This window comes from Chamaea fasciata, unplaced genomic scaffold (assembly GCF_029207755.1).
Source record: "Chamaea fasciata isolate MVZ Bird 193981 ecotype frontalis unplaced genomic scaffold, bChaFas1.0.hap1 SCAF_2, whole genome shotgun sequence".
NCBI classification, from domain to species: domain Eukaryota; kingdom Metazoa; phylum Chordata; class Aves; order Passeriformes; family Sylviidae; genus Chamaea; species Chamaea fasciata.
Window position 1 is genome coordinate 96,562,298 of NW_027094087.1, and position 24,473 is coordinate 96,586,770.

The following is a 24,473-nucleotide window of genomic DNA, read 5'->3' on the forward strand; positions in this document are numbered from 1 at the left end:
TTTTTCCTCCCTCCAGGGGCAAGCCGAGTTTTCCCTTTCCCCCCCTCCTTCTTTTTAAAATTCAGCTCGTCAAACAACGGCCATGCATTCACAAACCCTCCCCTTCTCCACCCCCTTAACTCCACGCCCACAACCTGTCACATCAATGCCCAGGGGCAATGGCTTGAATGGGCGATTTTTAATCACCATCTTGACTGGCAGTGCAGGGATTAAACTATGGTCATTTGAGTAGTAGCTTTAAAACACTTTAGCCCCCTGAAGTGCTAGACTCTAAACCTTCTTCTTCTGCTATGTCTAGCCTGTATCTTGCAAAAACCAGTACTGATGGGTGCAATGCATAGTTTTTGTTCCACAGATCTTTACAGAAATGGAATTAACTGGCATGCCATCTTTAAAAACTACAACTGACCCTTCTGTTCAGAATGTAATAATGCAGAATGAGAAACTTGCTTTTAATAAAAGCTTTTTCTCTTGCCTTTATTACTTACAGCAACATTTTTGCTTATTCCCAGATCAACTGATAGTAATCCTTTATTTTATTGTTGCAGATCTTTCTACTACCCTATCATCTCCATTACAACTTTGAAAGGGATTAGATGTAAATAGATGATTGAAGATGTTGATCAAAGCATCTTCCTAATTTAGCATAGTTTCTGACTAGATGGCCACACCTAAAAATATACCATCTGGGCAGATTCTGCTAGACTCAAATCTTTAATAGTCCAGTGCAAATCGCTGTTACTATAATGCAGTTCTTCCTACTGAGGATTTTTTTTTCCAGCAGCATCAATATCTTTCCCATTTGTAATGCAGAATAGCCTATCATCTACGAGAATAAAGGTATCCCATGCAGTAGGTAGGGTTTTTCTTTGCAAAATTTCCATAAATGTTTGTGCTTTTGAAAAGGAATGAATTTGCTGGATTTCGTTTTTTAAAGCCAAGTTTATAGTCCATGCCTCTTTTACTCCAGTAGTGCCAGTATGCCTCAAAATGAGTCTTATTCCCAAGATCAGCACTGTTTTAAGTGTCTAATGGTGATTTAATAAAAAAGGAACTAAACAAAGACTGCTGATCTCTTTCAATTGTCATCTAAAGCAGATTATAACCTAGGCTTTTCAAAGGTGAATAGAACGTTGTAGACTAAATATCCAGCATCACTTACATTAAATCCCACAGGAGCAGAACATTTTGAACTCCTTAGGAAGCAAAGAAAGTTAACACTTCATTTTTCTGTGCATTTATGCTGTAATTTTATCACACACCCAGAGCACAGAATACCTTTAGCAAAGAAACTATATTCCTTTCAACACTTATATTCTTGTATATTATTTTGAAGTATTGAAGGGCTGATACTCAAAAATCCCCACGTATTTTTCAGATCTATAACTTTGTATTATACTTGCACTTGAGTGACGAAATAATAAGAATTAGCATTTCCTGGAAATGAAAGCACAAAAATATGATTCTGAAAAAACCCAGTCCTTGTCTTCCTGAGTGCTTTATTATGACATCAAACTGGGCTTCGCAACAATCTCTAGGTGGTGGATGGTCTGGACCAGTTGTACATAATCAAAGTGGTTTATAACTACAAATGAGATAAATAACTACAGGGTATTATCAGCCTATCTTTAGATGTTATCTCTTTCACTTGTGTGAAAAATTCCTATTCTGTGCATAAAAGGAAAAAGCAACAAAACCCTCAAACACTTGCTGTGTGAGAGAGCCTTGAAATGAGAACTACAGTGAAAATTTTCAAAGTGACTGACCACAACACCCAGAATGATTTTCACTTACCAAAGTCAATAAAGCAAATTATATTATTCAGGACTTATACACAAGTAACAGGGAAAAGTGTCTGACAGTATTACGAACAGAATAATTCATGTCTATGCCACCACAAATGGCCTGAACAGCGTAAAGCAGACATTTGAAACCTGAGCTCTCAATCAGTGAGTGATGTAAATTTTTCAGCTACATTTGTGTAGCACCCACCCCCTAAGAAATCAGACAAGAAAAACTCCATGTCACATACGTTCATGTTGCATGAGGAACATGAACATCCTATTTCAGATGCCAAGCAAAACAAAGTTTAAAATTATATAAAGGAAAGAGAGGAGAATATAAACAATTCAAAGCATAATACTTCACCATCTGCTTGAGATCCTCTGATAAGTATCTTTCTTTACTTTCAGTCAGACCTGTACACAAGGGCTTGAAAAGATTTCTTCTGTCTAGTTTGAAGATAAATATCACCCTATTGTAGCAGATGTAGTTTATTCTCAGGATCAGTTTATTGTCTGGTACAGATCCCCAGTACATTAAATGGTGCTTGTTCTTATGACAAAAGGCTTTGAACACACAATCTTTTAAAGCATTCTCTCATATAAATTTATATATATTATTTTACTATGTCATATATTAAAGAATGACTGTCTGCTTTCAACTTAAATATATCAGAAGCAAGTATTTGTTTATATCAGAAAAATGACATTGTAAAAATACATATTTAAGATACTGGGGGAAAGGGTGTCTTTTTATGGCCAGTGTTGTCAAACCTCCCTTTCTGATTTTCTCAGATGCTTGAGGAAGAGAAAGGAGCTCTGTGATGGTACAGCATCTGGAACAGACTGACTCTTCCAGGACAACTGGTTACTGAATAGGTTTGCAGAATGCTGTTAGGGAGAATGGCACCAATAATCAACAAAATCACACTTTTGCCAATCTGGTGTCTGACAACACTTCTCTCACCACCCTCTTTGAAGATATTTCTGTATCTGTCAAGCTGGACACACCACAACAGACAGAAATCTGGACATAAGGCTTATTGGTGGGTTTTACTCAATGTATTTTAAGTTAGGACCATGCCTGACAAACTAATAATAAGGTTGGATTTCCAAGGGAGTGGATAAATTTTCCAATACAAGTCACAGTTCTCCTTAGAGAACAAAATATAGATGCAGAGACCTATCTGAGCTCTCAAATTGAGAACTTTAGGGTTTTTTCTGACTCAATAGACAGAATCTATCTTGGAATGGTTTTGGTTATGATATTGGCTTATAATACAGATGGGAAAATTGAAGGCAAATTAATTTTTTCCCTTTCTTACTGTTAGAGCTTTAATTTTCAAAAAAGGCATATGAAAATATCTGGTTTTTATATAACCAGTTTGAGTCCAATTTTTTTGCGAAGTTCTCAGTAGTCTTAAAAAAAGATCCATTTAATATGTTTCTAGCGACCTTGAAAATACAGGGTGTTCTTTCTGCCCATCATCTTGAGTAAGCAAAAATGAAGCTACAGCCACATAGCCAAAAGCTGCCATTTGCAAATGCCCATCCATGTCATGACATTTCCAGTGCTCAGTATGCTGCCATCTCCTTCCTGAATCAAAGTTCTCTCCCATTCATCTCCAAGCTACTCAGTTAAAAATCATAATTGGATGGATGCAGTTCTTCTAAATGATAGTCCAGTTCTTAAAAGTTTGATTTTCTTCCTTACTAGAGTCATATAACAGGCTTCAGATTTTTCCTGCAGCATAAATTCATATAAATTCCAAAATAATGAGGCCTTAATGGAACATAAAATGATTACATTGCTCTTTGCTGCTGGCCATTCTTTAGTCTTTGCCATGCATGGCTCATTTCACAGGAAACAGTTCTAGTTTTCTTGAGCCCTACCCCCAGCTTGTAGGTACTATTCCTTCATGGATCATAACATCTGTCTTTTTATTCCCAGATTTTAAAACATCAAACTGCTAAACACATTTTGGTATTTCTTGGAATTATGGGCATTTAATCACTACATTCAAGCGGCCAAACAGATCAGATGATACATGACGGCTGGTTGAACAGGGAGCACTTGTTCATTTTTTCTCAGTGTTATGAATGCAGGAAAAGCATAAGGTGTCATTTTGGAGGCTATAAAGAAAGCAGCATTCAAGCATAACTTCAAAAAGAGTTTTAGCCATTGAAACCCAGCAGCTGAGGGCAACAAAAATTTCCCATGGATTTAAAATTCATAGAACTGGCAAATCTTTTGTAGAGACAAGGGGTAAAGTTCATGCGTTTCATAGCTTCACTAACTCCAAGAAACAACAGTGCCTTTATGCACTCCTGAGCTTTTCTATAGAAGAGATCTTTCCATGGTTAGCTGAGATAAGAAATAATGCAATGCAGATACAATAGTCTCATACTTCTGAGCAGCATAACATCCTAAACACATTCATATGCTTGGTCAGCAGATATTCTGCAACTTTGGTTGAGTTACAATGTTTCAACAGAAAAAACCTATTTCCCACCTTGAATAAATACTAACTGCCTTTTGCATTCCAGCTCCCGGTTAGGCATGGAAAGAGAAAGCTCTGCTCAGAAGGGGTGCCTGGGAAGGCTGAGCAAAGTCTGACTGATCAGGCCCCAATAGGGGTCTGACAACAAAGCCCAGAGAGGAAGTTAAAAGGATTAGCACTATAACACTGTTCAGCATTAGTACTCCTCTCTCCCAGTCTGACCCAAACCCATCTTCCTCCTACTAAGCCTGTCCTTCATCACTTTTACGGTGCTCAGAATACCCAAGTTCACTCGTGTATAACTTAACCTCCTCACTCGAGGCACAGCCACAGCATTGTGCCCCATGAGCCCTGAGCGTGGCTTGCTCATTAGCTGTGTCTGCATTGTTAGCACCATCACTCAGGATGAGCCTGCCTCGGAAAGCCGCATTAGGGAAATGAGCAGTACAAATGCTAATTCAAGGATATCTGTGCCCTTGCAAAGCAGAAGCTGTGCTTGCTCTGTATCTTCCCAATAGTGCTTTGGTTCAGGTCATGGGAACATTTTTAAGCAATCTCCCAATCCTCTCCATTAATCAGGCTTGGAGTCACATCTCTGACTAATGCTGGAGCGCATGAAGTCTCATCCTCCCAGACATAATAGCACAGATGATGAGCTCTAGATGAGCACTTAATAATGACCTTCTGCTGCTAATGAAGTCTTTGGGCTCTGACTATAAGGAGTACAGTATGGGTGAAAAAAATGAGTGTGATCTGGGTATTGGGTTCTCTGCATCAATCATTTAATTCTCCTGATCTGCTGTTAACTGGTCCAACATGACTTGTAATGTGGATACAGGCACTGAATATGCCAAGAGCTTCTCACCTTCAGGAAAATCTGACCAAAAATTTAAATGTGGGCAAGACTGGAAAGTAGGAAATGTAGAGTTTCAGAAAGAGAATATACAGGAAAACATGAAATAATGGGAATGAGTGGGAAAAGACAGGAGATATTAATGACTGCAATCCTGGTTTATGAAGATAAAAATGTGTGGTATGAAGTAGGCGGCGTTTCCTTCCACATGTAAGTTTCCCATTAGGATTCTTCCAGGGTATAATACAGGTTTCAGCCATAATTACCTTCCGGATGGGAGAAAAGCTTCTGAAGTCAACATTTTTGAAATTAAATTGTCAGTTTGTGCTCTCACTCAGTTCACCATGACTAAATACCATTCAGCACTTCAAATAAGCTGTAGTATGAATTCTGGTGAAGAAATCATCCCTGGCTGCCAGGAGACTGCAGTACTACTCCACTAACCTTGGCTGATCACATTCTCTATAAAGGCTGAAATTCATCCCATCTGGCTTTAGATCAGAAAAACAACATAAAGCAAGATTTTGCTGCATGTCTTGTACAGCCATCTTTGAATGGGCTATAACAGATGTCAGGGAAAATAAAGTCTTCTCTAAATAATAATTAATTTCTGTGCATCTGATGAAGTAGAGGTGTCCAAAACATAGAAGCCTACATATGACAAGATCCTTGTAATACTGGGATCCTTTCCTACTCAACAGGCATTTCGAGGAATCATTTTATCTTACAGATTTGTACAGTTTTAGTTCAAATAAAAATCTTATTCCTGAAGTACCTATGTCCACAGACTACAAAAGAAGCTAGTAGCAAGTGTGCTAAGACATAGATATCCCCATTGTCAGTGACTATATTGTCAGAAGACCCCCATCACAAAAGTACAGTATATTCAGAGAATTTCCAGTTAAATCAGTAGACTTCCTGGAATGCAGTCATGCACGGTTTAATCAAGTTTAGAATGTCTTATTAAAAGAGGGAATCTCATAATATTGCTTAAAACATGACTTAAATAAATAAAAAGAAAAAAAAATCATAGAATCATAGAATAAAAGATTTTTCAACCCAACCCAAGGATCATATACTCCAATACCCCTCCTGTGGCCATCAACATCAATAGGTGTTGTTGCTCAAAGCCCCCTCCAGCCTGACCTTGAGCACTTCTAATGATGGAACATCCAAAATTTCTCATCTCTGTTTGGACATCTTTGTTTGAGTATTTGAACACCCCATCATAAAAAAATTTACTCCTTACAGCCAATCTAAATGCACCCTTGTACAATTTAAAACTGTTGCCTTTTGTCCTATCACCTATCACCTATCCTATCAACACTCTTCAGCAGTCTTGTAGGCCCCCTTTAATTGTTGAAAGGCCACAATAATGTGTTCTCTGAGTCTTCGTTTTTCCAGACCAAACAATCTTAATTCTCTGTCTGTCCTCAGAGCAGAGGTGCTCCACTCCTCTGATCATTTTTGTGACTCTCCTCCAGACCTGCTTCAACAGGTGCATGTTTTTCCTGTTTTGAGAACTCCAGAGCTAGATGCAGGGCTCCAGGTGGGGTCTCACCAGAGCAGAGGGGCAAAATCGCCTCCATTGACCTGCTTTTGATGCAGCCCAGGAAGCAGTTGGCCTACTGGGCTGCACGGACATACTGTCAGTTCATGTCCAGCTTCTCATCCACCAGTATCCCAAAGTACTTCTCCTTTAGCCTTGCTCTCAATCCCTTCTTCCCTCAGTGTGTACTGATTCTAGGCATTGCCCTGACTTGATTGAGTTCACATTGGTCTACTCCTCAAACCTGTCAAGCTCCCTCTGGATGACATCCCTTCCCTTATATATATTAAATGGGTTACTGAATTTCTTGCAGATGTTTAATAATATGCAAATGCCTATGAATGGCTTCTTTTAAATCTATGAAATATCACGTTTGGTTTTTCTGCTGAAGTTGGTTTTAGAAGGTATGTCTGTTATAGGCAGCACAGTCTTTTGCTGTCTCATTTTGTAAATACTATTCCTGTCTTAAAAAAACCCCCACATCCAGTTTAATCTATTTAAATAAGGATGAGGGGAGAACACAGCAAACTAAGCGTACAATTGGATTTAAGGCTAGCATAGGGTTTTCTCACTTTCTTTAAAATACCTACTGAAGATGCCTTCCTCAATACCCTGTTTCTTCATGCTGTATTGACCTTGCTGAAACACTAACCCAGTGTGTTCAACTTACTCTGACTTCTCAGAGAACAGAAAATGCTTAATATTATTTTCATTATTCTGTATTGCTCTGCATAGATCAAACCTATATACAAAATATCTTTTACCACAATCTATTTAAAGCCTTCCCACCACTTTTCTTCCTTAGTTAAGTGAATATCCAACATAGCACCAGGAAGCTTCAGCTCTTTACGGCAATCCATCCATCATTTGAAGATAGATTGGATAGATAAAGATTAGTTATGCAAAGTATTTTTGGGAAAGACTGGATTCTGCAGGTCCATTCTTATATATCCCCTCCCTTTTTGATAAAGGTAATAAGCCACAGATTGAGACACAGACATCTAAAATCCAGTTAAGTAGATAAACTCATGTTCAACTCGTGTATTTAAAATTTTTATTCCATTGTTTTTTCACATCAGTTTTCAAACTGAAGTTCCTCTGTTTGTTCCTGAGTTTTGTTGGGGCAATTGCTGAGGTTTCTGTATCTGAGCTGTTCCCTGATGCTTTCAACTTAACTACAGGAAGTCTTTGCTGAACTTCTGGGCACTCTGGAGGGAAGTACAAATAAGTATTAGAAAACTAGCAGCATAAATTGATTTAGACTGTATCCTCCCCCCAAGGTGAATAAAGGACGTGTAGTGGCTGACATGAAAGCAGAACTGCCTCTGTTGTTAAATTGGGAGAACTGGAGGTCACCACCCAAACAAGCTGAAGAATGAACTCCTCAGTTGCAGTGGGGACATATGGAAACGTAACAGACCAAAGACTGACCCAAGTTCATGATTCCCCAGCCCATTTGCATTTAAAAGATAAAGATAAATCTGCAAAATATTAAAAACACAACCTTGTACCAAACCTTTCAAATGATGCTTTAAACCACAGCCAAGTTTTGGCATGGTGAAACATCTGTGAATTATTTCATCCACTGAAATAAAATGCTCTGAATCTTTGGAAAACATAGTCAATGAATTCTGCATGCTCAGAGTTAAACTGGTAATAAATTTGGAATCTGGACAGAAATTTCCCAGGTCAGATTTGGGGATTTAGATTGCTTTATGGAGCAGCCTTTCTTAGTATGAACATTGTTCACTTCCTATTATCATTTGCAATTCCCCCCAAATAATTTTCTACTAGTCCAAGAACACTAGCAATTTATCTCCCTCATTCTGAGGGCTCTCCCTATTCTGGAGGCTTTTATGGCTTTTGATCTTTTATACCATCTCCCTTAAATATTTTCTGAGATACTATGACTCATTTCATTCCTTGTATATTTCAGATTTGGAGAGTGGATGTTCCTCGGGCCCTTCTGTGCTGCTGGAATTTGTTTTTTCCATTCTCCTTACCACTGTCAAATTTCTTCTGCCCGCATAACAAAGTAGCGTGGCATGATATCTCTTAATTCATACAAACAGACTTATATCAAGAACCTTTCTATATTTCCTTTTTCTAAAAACTGGACTCTTTCAACAACAATAAAGTAGGAATAAAATCCCCAAATACTATAGTTTACCTATGTGCCAATTTGCATCCTGTTTCTGAAACAAGAATTGACAAGTCCAACATGTGTGAGCAATAACTGCTATTCAAAGTTAAGCTCTGGAAATGGTGACTGACATGGAGCCGGGCATTCCTTTAGCCAAGGGAATTATCAACTATAGACCAGCCAAAATAAACTCAGAAATTTCCTCTGGGTGTTAATCACCCTGAGTATCGTTCTTTCCCACACACTGGGCAAAGATTCTTGACCTTCTGATTTGAAGCAAAATCACCCCTATTAATTAAATAATTTGTCCATTATCACCTGAAGACGCATGTAACCTTTTCACCCTACACAAGAAAGAACACACTAAGTAAATAAATGTCTATTGTAAATATGAGCAAATCCCCAAGCTTGTTTCATTTCCTGTAGTGCATATGCCATCCCAATGGTGCTTAGTGTAGATCTGCACAGCATAGCACATTAACACATCTTTTCAATCTCCTATGGATGTCTTTGCCCAGAACTTTCAAATGAAGTAGTCCAAAGCTAGGAAAATTAATTATAATAGACCTTTCAGCTATAATGGCTGGACTTATGCCTGGCCTGAAATACAGCATTGTACACCTCTCCATATCATGACACCACTTAGGTTATATACCTTTCATTGAGATGACAACATTGAATGTCTTTATCACAAAAAATACCTTTTCTCATGGAACTGCAATCATTTAATTGTGGAGGAAAAGTTTTGGTATTGTCACTTCTGCAGGGTGAGTCTTTATTCACGCAGTGTAAGATCAACAAGCTTATCAGGAGTAATGTTCTGACAGTTGGAATGAAGCCCTTTTTTAACAACATCTTATGGTAAAAATTATTCTCAGAATTTTTACATTGATGCTGCCCCAGAAGTCCAGCTAACAAATTTCAGAAATGAAGACACCTAAAGTTATTGGTATATTTGATTTTTTTTTTTTTTAAGGATTACATATACTTCTAGCCTTCATGGGCAAGGTTTCACCATCTGGTAGAGACCATTTATTTGTGTACACTATATAATGACCCCAAGACTGAAAAAGTCAGAAGCCTTGCAGTTTAATCAGAAAACTAAGCCTTATATTTAGCTGCTTTTTACAGACATTAAAATACCCAACACCCCAGAATACATTTATGAATTTTAAAAAGACACTGCAAAGAAAAGCTTGCTAGGAAAATAGTTTTCCAGAGGATTTATGAAACAAAACTCCATTGATCACCCCATTACACCTTTACACTGCAATGCAAATGTGAACAACAAATACCACTGGGAATGGTTCTTTCAAGAAGAGAAAGGCCAGACTGTTTCAATGGAGGTTTTAAGAGTCTAACCTCCTTTGTAAGCCTTCAGAGGTCTTCTTTACCCTCTTTATCTTTCTGTCTTCTACCTTCCTTCCCTTTGTCTCCAAGTTCTTGAAGTTTCTGTACTATCCCTCTCTCATTTGTGCATACCAAGGCAAATTCTGACTCTGTGCCACTGAAAAATCCTATTTTCATTCTCAAGATTTTCAAACAAGGTTCATTCTCAACTTCTGAATAAAGACTGCTTCCTCTGCTTTCCTAATGCAGTTTGAAGAAGAGAGATGGTTAATCTTTTCTTTCTCTACAGAGTTCCTCCTGGTTTCCTCTCCCACGCAGTTGTTTTCCCTCTCTGCATCTCTCTGTCCCTCTCTTACTTAATTTTCTAAATAACCTAGTCCAGTCTCAGGAATGCATCCTAATATTTTAAAATGTACTGCTCAAGAAAAGTAGAGCTGCTTCCCCTGCTATTATGTAGGAATAACACAAACAGCCAAACCTTCCCCTTTCTTTCCTTTCTCTTGCCCTTCCTTTACCCCAAGTACCTCAAAAAAGCAAACACACTTAGACAACCCTTGCCATAGCACCAACCAATGGCACAAACATCTGCCAAAAGATGTTCAGAAAGGCTGAAACAGATTTCATATCTTAAGATTTTTCAAGAAAAAATTACAAATCCAATTCAGTGTTAGAAGGACAGGAGGAGATGGGAAAAATCAGTTTTCTTCTTCTTTGTCATGACCAAGTTTCCAGCTTCATGCTGATAGGGCCAGGAGTTATATCTCTCTGATGAGGTTAAATGCACATTTGTAAAAGGGAGGGATTGAGACAACATTTTCCTTCTCTTTCCCCTGAATTTACCTTCCAGTTCTGAGAGGTTTGGTGTTGTTCAGATATCTGGGGAAGGAGCAGGAGGCGAAAAAACTGGGGATAGAGAATTGAGGAGGCAGTAACAGAAAACCTAGAGCAGCATCAGGAAAGGAGGAAGCAAGGCTCAATACAAAGAGCTAAAAAAATCACTGGACTAAGAAAGTGTACTGGAATTAGTCTGAAAACTCAAGGGAACATTAGGCAAAAAATCAGCACAATTAATTATTAGTCTCTTTTGGTGCATACCTACATCATCAGATCAAGACAAATGGGGAAATAAGGGAACGCATTTCTCCATAAACCTGTTTTCTCCAGTAACAGTTTCCAGATTTTCAAGACCAAAATGATGCAATCTGTCTTCCTAAAGCTAACTCTTCTACAGTATTTAGAGGTATACATTCATAGAAACACACAATAGAAAACATCGTGGAAATAGACAAATTAGACAAAATCCATGACCTAATACCCCAGGATTTCTGGTCCAGAAAGACAGATGATGCTTGTGAAATAACTAAAGCCCTCTGTGAGCAATCACACAATAAGATCTATATAAACAGGGAAAATTTGGGAGCTTGTTTCTGTTTTGTTATGTTGGCCAGGAAGTCCCTCTTGGAGGCTGTAAAGTAACTTTATCAACTAAGCCATAATATGAGCTTAAACAAAGTCAAATGTAACGTTCTGTGCTTGGAAGGAAGTAATCTCAAGCAGCAATACAAGCTGGGGACTGATGGGTTGGAGCAGCAGCTCTGCTGAAAGGGACCTGGGGGCAGTGGCAGGCAGTGAGCTGGCTGGGAGCCAGTGGTGTGTCCCAACAGGGAAAGTGGCCTCCAGCCTCCCGGGTTGCACCAGTAAGAGAGCAGTCAGTAACCCAGGAAATAAACCTATTTCACTCTACTTACAAGGCCACACCTGGAATACTGTGACCACTTGTGGTCCCTCAGCTGGAGAATTTGAGAAGGGTCCAGCAGAGGCCACTGAGATTACTAGGGTCTTGTCGCACTTGACATATGAAGAAAGGTTAAAGGAAACAGGTTTGCTCTGACTGGAGAACAGAAGGTTCAAAGGAGATCTAATGACACTCCTTGAATATCTACAAAGTTAGTAATAGAGGAAACAGAGCTACTCTCTAGACAAGGATGCCTGCTGGCAGAACAAGAGGCAACAGGCATGAAGTGCTGCAAGAGAAATTCTGTCTGGGTTGAGGGGGAAAAATAAAAGAAGACTGGAAGCCTAGAGGCTGCCTAGGAATGCAGTGGCCTCTCACGTGCTGGAAATCCTCAGCATTGTTTGAAGAAATTGATGTAGCAACCTGTCCTGAAGAGAAGGTTGGGCCAGAGCACAGTGAGAATCTTCTGTAAGTCTCTGCAGTTTTTCTAGCTATGTGAATCGTCTTGTCAACCCACAATCATCATCTTCCTCATGCATGAGGCTTTCACTACTCTGGGGATATGTGATATTTATTTCCAGTCATTGTTAATCCTTCATAACCAGTTTACTCTTTAGTTCTGTTTAAAAGGAGGAGGCACATGGGAGGTAATAGCAGACTTCTCCCCTGACAATTTCTTTTGCAGTCAAGATATTCAAGGAGAGTTAAATTGTGGGAGGATTTTTTAACCTTCAGTAACAAGGCTTAATTAGGGATCAAGAGCAAATGCTATACCAAAGAAGAGGCACCTCTGAATACACATTCATATTGGGCTTTTGTTGCAATTAAGCTGGTTAACAAGGGATGTTAAGAGCATTTGCATCTGAAGTATGCTCAAAGAATTCAACTATTACAATTTTTAATTTTACTTGAGCTGAAGAAACTGAGTAAGCAGGACCTTTTGAAGATTAGATGTATTTGTGCAGAAATGGTAAAGAATTTGTACAGGTCTTAGCTCATTAAAATATTTTGACACAGCAAGGAACAAGCTCATGATGAAATTCAAAAATAAATTTCTTATTATTTGTCACAAAAGATCTATTTGAATAACTACAATAAAAGACTATTTTGAACAGGGGATCCAGCTGACCTCCCCAATAACACTGACTTCAGCAGAAGCAAAGTCAGGCTTCAGAGCTGCCCATTTTGGACCAAGAAATGTTAAGAAGCAAAAGGTGCAACCTTGCTATACCCTACCTTTGTTAAGCACAGTAAGAGGCATAGCTGTGAGAAGATAGGTAAGGCTATGGAAGAGACAGAGCTTTCCTTTGCTAACGTTTACCAAAATACTGCAACAACAAAATTTTCCCATTAGAGCAAAGAACAGTAATATCTAATCCCCTGGCTGTTCCCTGATGTACCACAACTTGAGCCCTGGCAAATGCCTTACACGTCCAGATGGTAGCAGAGGAAAAAACCAACATTAACATAAATATGAAGGCAAAGGCTTGTGATTTTGATGAAGACTAAAAGAAAACACCTCATTTTTCCCCCGAGAGAAATACTGATGACTTCGTATGATACCTTACCTTTCAGGGAAGTATATGGTGTGGTTCCTTTAAGCCACTGTATTTTACATAAGCATCTAGGTAAAGTTAAAAATGCTGTGTTTTAGCAATTAAAAACCTCTATGGAAAAGATGTGCATAGCTATATGAGTTAGCAGAGTCATTTTATATTCATGAACTTTATTGAGTCTAAAATACAAAAGGGGCAAGATATAGTTACAAATTCTGAAAAGTATTTTTGCTGTGACTAAATTTACTCCTTTTTGTTGCACAGAGAACATATATGAAAGGGAAGCTGGTTTCAGGTTTTTTGTTTTGTATCAGTTTTTCCCAGATCTCTAGAATTAGCCTGAAGGATCCTTTTAGAGAGCAAGTAAATATATAAAATATTAGGACAACATTGCAATGCAAAAAGGATGTTAAATTGCTCATCCAAGGAGATGACATAACAAATACTGACATAATTTCCAAGCAGCAAAGCAAAACTAGGTCAAATCACATTGACCTATCTAACATAATAAGCCCTTTTTTTTTCAGATTTTTACAATGTAGACTGTGTCTCCAGGCATTAATGTCCCCTGTTATCAATGTATAGTCTTGTCACTCTGCTTTAATGTCTTATCACCATGTTGTGTTAATTAGAACAAAACAATACAGTGCACTTTTGAACTGCTTAAATCCCATTTTGAAATCTCAGTCTAAACTATAATTCTGAGATGTGCCAGTTAGAAATTAAATCATTAACCATTTACCTGTTTCAATTGGTGCTGGTCTGATAAGGCAAATTTTGGCCCACACAGTCAAAACCTAGGCTTCCTAAGTTGTTCAAAACAAGGTCCGTAGAGCTGACAACTCTCAGGGAGGAAATGCATGGATGTATCCATGGCATTTGATACAAGGCATAACCAAAGAACACACAATCTCTTGAGTATCACATGGACAAACCTGGTCTGTGCTTCACAATGTGTCCCTGCCCAAGAGCTTTATCCACGTGCACTGTCCTAAAAGGATCAGTCCTTTTCCTAGCTCTGGGCAGCCTTCCCTTCTCCTATTCTTGTTGTTCCTCTGCACATCAGATTTAGAACACGTGTATTTTTCAGTGAGATTATTTACAGAGTTGCTTAGGCTTCTGCCTACAGTCTCTTGTGTGTTCAACAAGAACAGAAACAAGAAGTAAAAGAGAGATCTGTCTGTATCCCTGCAGCCAGAGCTGAGGTGGAACCAGAGACCGGGCTGATGGCTTGAGACCTCACTGCCCAGAGAGCTGGAACTGATTACAAATAGGAAAAAAGGGAGGCAGGAGACAGAGGCAGACCTTGGTGGTCCACAAAGGAGAAGCTGTCAATAGAGTATACCTTCCATGTAAAATACATAGAGATTTTCCAATAAGGGCATAATATTAGGGAGGGAAAACCAGAACAATCCAATGATAAAACCAAAACCCCCTCCAAAACTTTTGAAGCTTGCTTGGTGATGAAGAGTTCCTTGAAACTGGGATGCTGGCTGTTTTTATGATGGAGTGGTTAGATTTGGCAACTCCAATTCTAAATATAAATGTATCAAAATGTGTAGAGTTTCTCTTTTCCTTTTGTTTTCTTCTTTTCTTTCCTTTCGTTTTCTTCTTTTTTTTCCTTTCATGTCTCCAATTACCTCTCAGGAAGAAAAAATCCCCAAACTAATACACAAAACATGCCAAATTAAAAAGTAGAAGAAAAAAAACCCAACAAAAACCAAACAGCAACAACAAAAAAATCCAACCCTAAACAAAACCCCAAAACTCCTAACCAGAACAAAATAAATTTCAAAAGGGATCATTTTTCCATATGGAATAACTAATGAAAAAAAAGAATAAAATTTTTTTTGAGAACAATTTTGCCATAAAATACTGATTTCTCACTAGTTTTGAAAGAAAATATCAGTCTCAACTTGTGCCTCAAATAAAGGTTAAAAAAAAAAAAAAAAAAAAGGAGATCCCAGCAATGGGGCAGGGGGAGGGAGGGTCTCATCTAAGTAAGCTCTCACTTCACCTGAGTCTGCAAAGTGCATCAGCTTGGCAGAACCGCAAATGAGTCTGCCCTACCACTCTGGTAGTGTGGGGAGAGGGTCTGTGTGTGGGGGGAGGCGGTCTCTCTAAGCTCCTGCTGCAGTTGTTCAGTAATTAAATACCTGCAGACCCAAAGAGAAGAGTCAATGTCATTAGTCCTGGGCACTGCTCAGACACTGGAGCCCCACAGGAGCACAGGCAGCACAAGGCAGCCTGGGTGAAAAGTGATGGAAAGATGTTGTAGCCACCAAAAGCATGAGAAATACACTGGCCTTTCTGCCCCAAAATGTGGAGTGACTGTCACAGCGTGTCACCAGCTCCTTTCTGGGGCCATAAAGTGTTCCTCCATAAATATTTTCCTTAAAGTCTATCACACTACAATAAAAAATCCTATCAGCCCCATTGGTCTCCTCATTTACTATCCTTTTATTCCTTTTACAGGAATAAAAGTCTGGACTTTCTTTTATTTGTTTTACTATCTTAAAATTGTTCTTGTACCCAGTTATATCAACACTTAATCATAAAACTTTTTGGGCCAAACAAACATTGCCTCTTTGCCAGCTTTTTTCTCCTCCTACAGCCCCTGGAAAGATATAAATACTAATGATAAAAAACCATGACATGACAGCAAATGGGAAAGAATTTTAAAGAATTAAGAACTATTTTTACTGTTTAGAAAAGAGATCAAAATCAGCTTCCTACCCTTTAGCACTTTTCCCAGCCTTCAGACAGGCTGGATTCTGCTGCAAGCCAGGGATCTCAGGGATATACAGTAATTCCTTACAGCTTGCTAAAGCATTACAAGCTCTAAGCTGCACGACTGTAATAAAGACTTTGAACCAAAAACAGGCTAAAGAATGAAATACCCTGCAAAGTCTGAAATTCAGTTCAAACAAACTCCAGTGCACATCCAAAAGGCAATTAATATGGCTGTATGTGAATACTGGTCTGCTCCTTTCTCTCGGCTCAGTCTTCACCCACAGACAAATCGAACTGTTTCTAAAAATGCTGAAGCATTTCCTGAGCTTCAGTAGATCCCCTGCAAGCATTCAGCACTGCAAGCTCCTTGTTCCCAGCATTTCATTTTCCTTGACCCCAGGATCCAGCGGACCCCTTACCTCTCGTGCTACTCTGTGGAGGGACTCTGAGGTCTGACAACTTTTTGCAGTGCTCAGAAGCTGTTGAAACCCTCTGTGGCACTGCCTGCTTCCCTGTCCCTTGCCAGTGAGGAAGCCCTGAGACCAGGCAGCAGTGGGAATCCGGCAGCCAGCGCAGCAGAGGGCTGGGCAGGCTGGAGGGAGGGAGCTGGAGACAGACCTCATCAAAGGTAGAAGGCCTAGTGGGGATCATGGAGACAGAGATACACATCTAAATAATTCAGGCTCTAATAAAAGCTTTAGGTTGGGTTCTGTTCAAGACGTGAAATGAAGCTGAATTTTGATGTATTTCAGGTTTCCATCAATTCAGAACATGGTGTTATTTAATAACTTGACACTGAAAAAACAACATTATTTAAAAAGTATTCTACATCAAGTTAATGAGGAAAGTGGCTATAGATATGTATATTTATAGCTTTAGGTTGAAATTCTATCATGGGAAGATTTTGAGAGCTTCAAGTCTGACCTCTACAGGTAGGTTGCTGAAATAGGAACAGGCTCTTAGGATCGCAAATTGTATACGGAACTCTTATAAATCAGGCAAAGGTAATGGATCAGATGCACTACTTAACGTCACATTATCATCAGTGCCTCCTGAAGCCATATTTTAAAAACGCAACTGTTGTTGTGTTTGTATCTGTGGGAATCTGGCTCCTGCAAATGCTTCTTTTGGAAACTGCGTAGACAGCGCAACACCAACGAGAAAAAGCACATCTAGCGTGAGTATTTTTACATTCAAAAGTGTAAATGGGTTATGCTCTGCTTTTTATTATCCCTCCCCCTTCCTCACCAATCTTCCACGTGATCTACTCCTGTAGAGCTACAGAAACAAGCATTACTTTGAAACTGGTAACATTCATTTGCGTTTTGCAAAAGTGATGGTTTTAAATACCCTGATTGGTGCCACCTTTTTCTAATCAGAACCAACTACTCTAACAAACTACCCTTTGTCAGGGGATCCCATCCCCTCTGTTCCCACCAACCTACAGCACATGTTGCTATAGCTACCCTGCATGTCTATTTACCACACAAGTGATCAAAGGGAGCAGACAACACATACACACACGCACAAAAATCCTCCCCAGGCTTCCTACCGAGCAATGTCCAGCCACTAATTAACTGATACACTCCCAGCCTGCGGACTCTGTACACATGTTCTCTTTATTCTGCATGGTACAAACTCAAAAAAAGGCAGCCTCCTTCAAGATGCTCTTTCTTCCCTTACAGGCCAAACAAACAACAAAACATCCCAGGATGAACTCTATAAGATAATTTCCTAGTGCCAGGCAAAGGATTACAGAAACTACTGCACAAGAATACTGCTTCTCTACAGAGAAACACATTAAGAATTTTAAAAAGGTATGCAAAAGAAAATAGGAAATAAGAAACACATGCTAAGAACTTAAACAGCTGAAAGGAAGGGGGGTGATTGTGAATTTTGCATATGTTTTGCGCTGAAATTGTATACAGCCTTTATTCACTTGGTGATTATATGCACACTAAAAGTCATATGACTGCAGACATGATAAGTAATTATAATGGCTTTATGCACCTTAGAAACACAGTTTTTCATTTTTAGGTGGCCTGTCAGTTAACAGTTGTTTAGTTGAACCTCTTTATGTGACAAAGGGTTCAGGACTCAAGACTTCCTCCATCAAAGTCAATGGTACTTCAATAGGAAGAGGCCAAAATAAGGATCTGCATTTTTTGTCAATGACACTCCTGCAAGCTGCACTTCGGGGATATGTTGTGGTTGAAAGGGAATGAAAATGAAGTATTAAAATTCATCAAACATTTGATTTTTCTGTGAAGTAGGCTTAGGAAACAAAACAGAGCCCACAGTGCCCTCTCCAGTTCTGTAGCAAACTCAAGGAATCCAGCCACATAACTGTGTCCAGCCACACAAAAACTCCACCTTCATGAAGGCTGAGCACCCCTTCAGGAGTTTCCATCATTTGCAGATTTACTTGCTTTATAAATAATGAACTGAACTCTGAAGAAGAAAAAAAAAGCTTTTTCTTGACTGTTAGTTCTTTTTTATGTTTTTGCAACTATGTAAGATACCTTTAAAAATTGCACTTCTGCTTCCTAACACTAGTCTTACAGCACACACCAATGGGTATATTTCCTGTGGATGCTTAAACATTTACTGGTACATTGTGATCAGGATAGTTTCTCAGATTGGATAGAAATGGTCCTATTTTGGTTGCTGGACCTTATTCATGAGGTTATTCTACAAGACAGCAAAAAGACACCTCTTGCTGAGGTTTTTAATGATCAGCTGAAAATGACTGCTTCTTTATACTGTCTTATTTATAAATCTCAACTCAGTATTTACACCAACCCCTGTGAGCAGCTGGAGACTATTGGACTGGCACAGTAGTAAATTAGGTTGAATCTTATCAACAGGCTGCATATTACATTTCTACAGTAATTCCTCCACTTCAGCTGGGGAAATTAGTGCATTTATCTTTCTATGTGCTATTGTTCAGTAGCTGTGGGTTGCCCTTGGGTCAGATCAGTCATCAGCATAGTATATGGTTTCATTCCAACACCTGCAGTACATTGCCATATGCCCATGTACTTGATGGTTAACTCTGCAACACCAAATCGAGCTATAGGTCCAACCAAGAGCCTCTCAAAGTGGGAGCACTCACTCCCAAATCCTGTGAAGAGGAAGGAGTTAACCCACTCCCTCCCACATGGTGTAAGGATGAGGAAAGGAGCACCAAAGAAGGGCAGAGAAAGCAGCAGGACAGGTAGGGAGAGATGATTATAAGGTAGAAGAAAAGGTAAAAAAAAAGAGCTCTCTATTGCTCTGAATGGGAGGGCCATGGAAAGGTCACCCTCTGCATATAGCTCCTTCCCTTAACAATTTCCAACAGGAGCAAGAATGAGGGCTCCAGCTGCACATGACTTGTCTGCTCCTAAGTGTCTGCTGTAATGGATTTCCTAAACGCTTTTTACAGTTATTTCATAGCCCACCACAACCTTCATTTCCCACTAAAACAGGAATTCTGCTGACAGGGGCTGATGCACACAGTAGCTGTACACCACCTTGACATCCAGCTCCCTGGTTTCGTCCCTCGGGTCCTCGCAGTGCCCACAGACTTTCCCTGCCAAACTGAAAATATTTGTGCACAGCAAACCAACCGAACCCAGGGAAATACTCCCAAACGATTCCCTTGGCACGGGAGAGAGAAGCCGCACTCAGAGGCAGGTGTTCAAACAAACGCTGGCCGCGCGTTGCTGCAGGCGGGCTCTGCCCCGAGGAGCGCGGGGCGGGAGCGCGCAGCCCCCGCCGCGGGACGGGCCGGGCCCGGCAAGAACCGGCCCGCCTGTGCCTGCACCCTTCTTCAGGATGGAATGTCTCCCCATCCCTCCTCCTCTTCTGGAGGGTACGTGTGTACCTTAGCATTCCCTCTGCCGCCGTTCTCTAATTAGACTTATTTGCCTTGCTCTTTTAACCCGCCATTTATGAATCTTCATTGTCCCCGAAGCTTATTCTTTAGGTAGAAATATTTCAGGAGAGTGAAGTGCACGTTTCACAGAGCATTTTGCACTTTATTATTGCCGTCCTGTAACATTTCTGCTTCTTTCGCACTCCTTGTTGGTATCCCTCTGTGCCAAAGTACCCTCTTGTGGTGATAATGATTTCTGATGACTACATGCATCCAGCTGATCAACTTCAGTATCTAAAACGCCCTTCATTGTGCTTTGCAAGGACAAGAATTCCCCTCTCTCTGAAGAGTTATAAAATGTTGTGATTTTGCTAGTGGGAGCAAGAAACACCTTTCCTTGTTCTGTCACCTATGTTTTCTCTTTCTTCACCCTTCCTCACCTCCTATAACTTAGAGAAAACTGGCAAGGAAGCTGCGATTTTCCCACCATGGTTTCAGAAAGCGAGTGTAAAACAAATGTTCCATTTGCGCTACAGGTGCAAAATCCTCACACATGCATTTCCTGGACATGTTCTATAATAGTCCCCCTGAGAACTGAATGAATGACACCCACACAGAAAACCTAGAAAACTTCTCATTTCCACATATTTACTCATTGCCTACCCAGAAAATAACATATTATGAGAAAGTTTAGGAAGTGGACTGGCTTTTTAAACTGGGACAGATTTTTGATTCAGTCTCAAGACACAGCCAGTTGTTCTTCCTCCCACAAGGCTCTTCCAAGTACACATTGTTGCTGTAAAACTATGAAAAACAAGAATCAAAAACATTTTTTCACTGTGCCTTTCAACTGTGAGAATGAAAATAAAAGCTCCTTTTGTCTCCTCAGGTGAATAGAAGTCTTTTAAAAAAATCCCTCATTTGAATAATCTTAGAAAAAAATCCCTAGAAAACCCATCTTAAAGTACTTTTGTGAAGCTGCAAGACAGCTTGAAACTACTACGTTTTAAAACAATCAGAAGATTAAAGCACTGGCAGGCAAGGAACTCATGCAGAGCTATTTAATAAATTATCCTTGGGCTGAGTTATTGGCATATTTAGGCTTATAACACAGCAAGTTCTTTCCCTTCGCATGTCACAAACAGGGCTGCGAGACAGCCTACACAATGCGCTTAAACCATGGCAAACTGGAATTGATTTACATAGCTCGCAAACCGCTTCCATGCTCCCTATGAATCCAAAACGTACCATGACTTGCATGGCATCCCTGCCTACCGGGAGAATCAGGGAGGGGGGGAAAGAAAATAGTTCTTTGTTGTTGTTGTTTTGTTGTTGTTGCTTCGGGTTTTTTTCCCACTACCCGGAAACTTGTAAGAAGAAAATAAAGAGGACGGGGATAAAAAAGCAGCGGAGATGGGCAGGGGTTGGGAGCTGTAGAAGCCGGAGCCGGCGGGCAGTGGCTCCTTACCTGCCTCATGGTGAGATTCCCATCATCCATCCAGCCGGCCGGCCAGGGGCTGCTCACTCCGCGCTGCTGTCGGCAGGGCAGAAATCCATCAAGTTTCCCACCGTAAGCAAGTTTCCCTTCCTTCCTCTTCCCTACCTATTATTTCCCCCCTCCCTTTTTATTCTTTGCTGGGGGGAGCCCTAAGACAATGTCAAGTTTCCCAACCTTCCTCGCCCAGCCTATGAGAAGTCGGCAGCGGGGAGGCAACTGTCCGCCTGGCTCTGATTTCAAACCGCAGCGCAGCGATGGAGCAGTTGGCTGAGCCGGGCCGTGGAAGAGCCTCGCCAATCAGGAGCAAGGGGAGGGCGGCAGAGCACATAAAGGCTGCTGCCTACACGAGGATTAGGAAAGCTTTCAAGGATTTAAAAGACTGAAAGCAGCTGGAAACAGTGTCTAGGGCTACAAAGAGGGAAGTCAATTTGCGGTGTAAGAGATTATTCCCATTCTCATGTAACTGCTCTGGGTCTGCTCGAAGCTTAACAGACTCCCAGGACTTCAGCAAGGATATGTAAATGCCCGATTGAAACTAATGCAACATCAGAGTGATGCAGGAACTCTGGGCAGCCGCCCGATAAAGTGGCAATATCCCGTCTCCAGAAGCACCGATTTCCTCAAGTCAGATTAAAAGGAAAAATTACATAATGACATAAGCAGGGAGTAAAATACCGTTTACCATTTACATTACGGGCAAGTGCCTGTCTGTTGGAAGGAACAAAAATATATGTGTGGATCCGTAGGCTATGGAAATGTTTTGTTGCAAAGTTGTACTTGTTTCAGTGGCAAACGTTTAATCATCCCTAGCCTCAGTTCATTGTCTGCGTTCCCTTAAGGAGGGTGGTTTCCTCATTCCTGAAGCTGAGTTTTTTCATGCAAGCTAACACTGCACTCGAAATTCAACTTCAAAGAAAAGAAAAAAAAAAAAAGTGTTTTGTTTTGTTTTAGGGAAATCAGCTGCTATCTGCTGCCCCTCGGTGGCTTTCATAAAAATAAACAAAGAAAAGGCAAAATCAAAAATCTCAAATCTGAAGTGCCATTGCTGTTTGATTTCCACGTTTCATAGAAATATAGAATTGTTTGGGTTGGAAGGGACCTTGAAGAAAATATAGTAACAAATTTCTTGAGGGGGAAAAAAAAAAAAAGCAGAGAAGAGCAAGCCTGCAAATTGATACCAGCCAATCTTCTCCAAAGTGGAGAAGGTTTCTAACTTAATATCAGTTCAGAAGCCTGTAAGTCATTCTGTTTCGCTCTTAATGGAAATCTGTCTTTTGATCTTAGGGAACAATCAGGCAAATCTGATGCCTGAAGTAAAGTCCCAATATCACGAATTTACTTCTGCAATGGCTTTATCTACCAATGAAAAAATTAATCTCGATCCATAAAACCCCTTAGCAATACAAGTAATCATATTGAATTGAGTTACAGGAAAAAAGTTACAATGATATGTTTCCAGGATTTTAATTAAAAGCTTCTAAAAATATATTTCCTTTTAACTTATGATAAGCTCCAGCAGTGGGTATGTTAACAGGGGAAGAAAGAAAAGATCTGAAATATGTATTTATTTGTTTTTCCATTTAAAGACAATAATGATTTTTCTCACAACTGCAACAAACAAAGGAGCTTGCATAATATTGGCACTGCAGATCAGAAGAATGGCATAGATGGAGGGAAAACTTGATTGAAACCACTACTGCACTTAAGCCAGGTCCAACTTTACTCTCGCCTGGTCTGTGTCCTCAGAAGGAAGGATCCAATTCTACGCTTTAATGTGCAACACCAACCATCTCAAGGGATCAATATAACATTCTGCATAAGGGTAAGCCCAAGCCATCCTCTCTAGCCAATGTGGAGACAAGTGAGTGATGTCCCAGTGATGCTCTAATACTGCCCACTTGCACAACAGCTTGAAGCAGCTGCAATGCAGAGAGTGAGGTGCATTAGGAGCACTTAACAGGAATGCTTGTCCTCTGTTCCCCAAGCATAGCTAGGGGACACAGAGGTGTCCCCTAGGTGACACTTGAAATGAGCATGTGGTATGTGAAGACCTTTTACTACTTTAAATCTGTGAGAATCCTCTCCAGGATGCATTCAAAGGAAACATAAATGTAGTTTTCCAAAGTAATTAGAACATTAGGGATAAACTACCCTGGTGAAGAGTATGCAGTAAAATGTTTAAAACTTAAAAAATAAGTAAGGATTTCAAAGGATTCACACAAACTCCCTATATTTGATTTCAGGGCTTTAAGAAGGGGATTCTTAGTATAGCTTCAGAGTTTCACATGGGAACAGAACAAAAGTTTCTGGAAGAACTCAAACAGGATAAAGATGGAAGAATTTTGTAACTTTTCCGGAAATGCAGACACCTTTTCACATACAACATGCACAACTTACAGGATTGGATGGGCACTGCATTGCACTGAAAACCCAGCAGAACATGGCATCAAAAATGAGTTGATTGTATAGGGTGGAAACTGATTTCTAGTATTAGCAAAAAAATGAAACCATTTAAAATCAATGACCTATGTTCAGGGTGGGGTGTGGGCTATTTTTTTAAAAATCCAGTGACACAGACAGCCCCTATTCTATTTATGCCATTCACTTTCCACCTTTGAGGAATGTACTTTGTGATCAACCCACACGCAGTTGCTAGAGATTTTTGGCGTAACACAGTTTTTGTAGTCCAGACCAAGATAAGTTCTGCACCAGCTGCAGGGGGTGCAGTGGTATTATCACATGCAGTGGATTCAGAAAACTAGAAAACTTCCTAGGATTCAGAAAACTTCACTTCCTAGAGTATTCTGAGTTGCACAAGAGGAAAAGAGAGGATCTATAAGTGGTTTTGAGGGTAGTCAGCATCCAAAGACACAGATGAACAGCTAGATGTGAGGAAGAGGAATTGCTGTCTGGGG

General features: G+C 40.0%; 1 protein-coding gene across 3 annotated transcripts in view; it reads right to left on the reverse strand.

The window, feature by feature from the left end:
* Positions 1 to 21,842, reverse strand: part of MID1 (midline 1) — a 140,746-nt gene extending 118,904 nt beyond the window's left edge. The window contains exons 1-2 of one of the 3 annotated variants that reach the window (XM_066176813.1): positions 21,733 to 21,842; positions 21,529 to 21,591 (exon numbers count right to left, since the gene is read on the reverse strand). The gene's annotated coding sequence lies outside the window, so the exon portion shown is untranslated. Of the gene's footprint in view, positions 1 to 21,528 lie in introns of all 3 variants that reach the window. The other 2 variants (XM_066176812.1, XM_066176810.1) reach the window with 2 other exon arrangements.
* Positions 21,843 to 24,473: the final 2,631 nt, after the last annotated feature.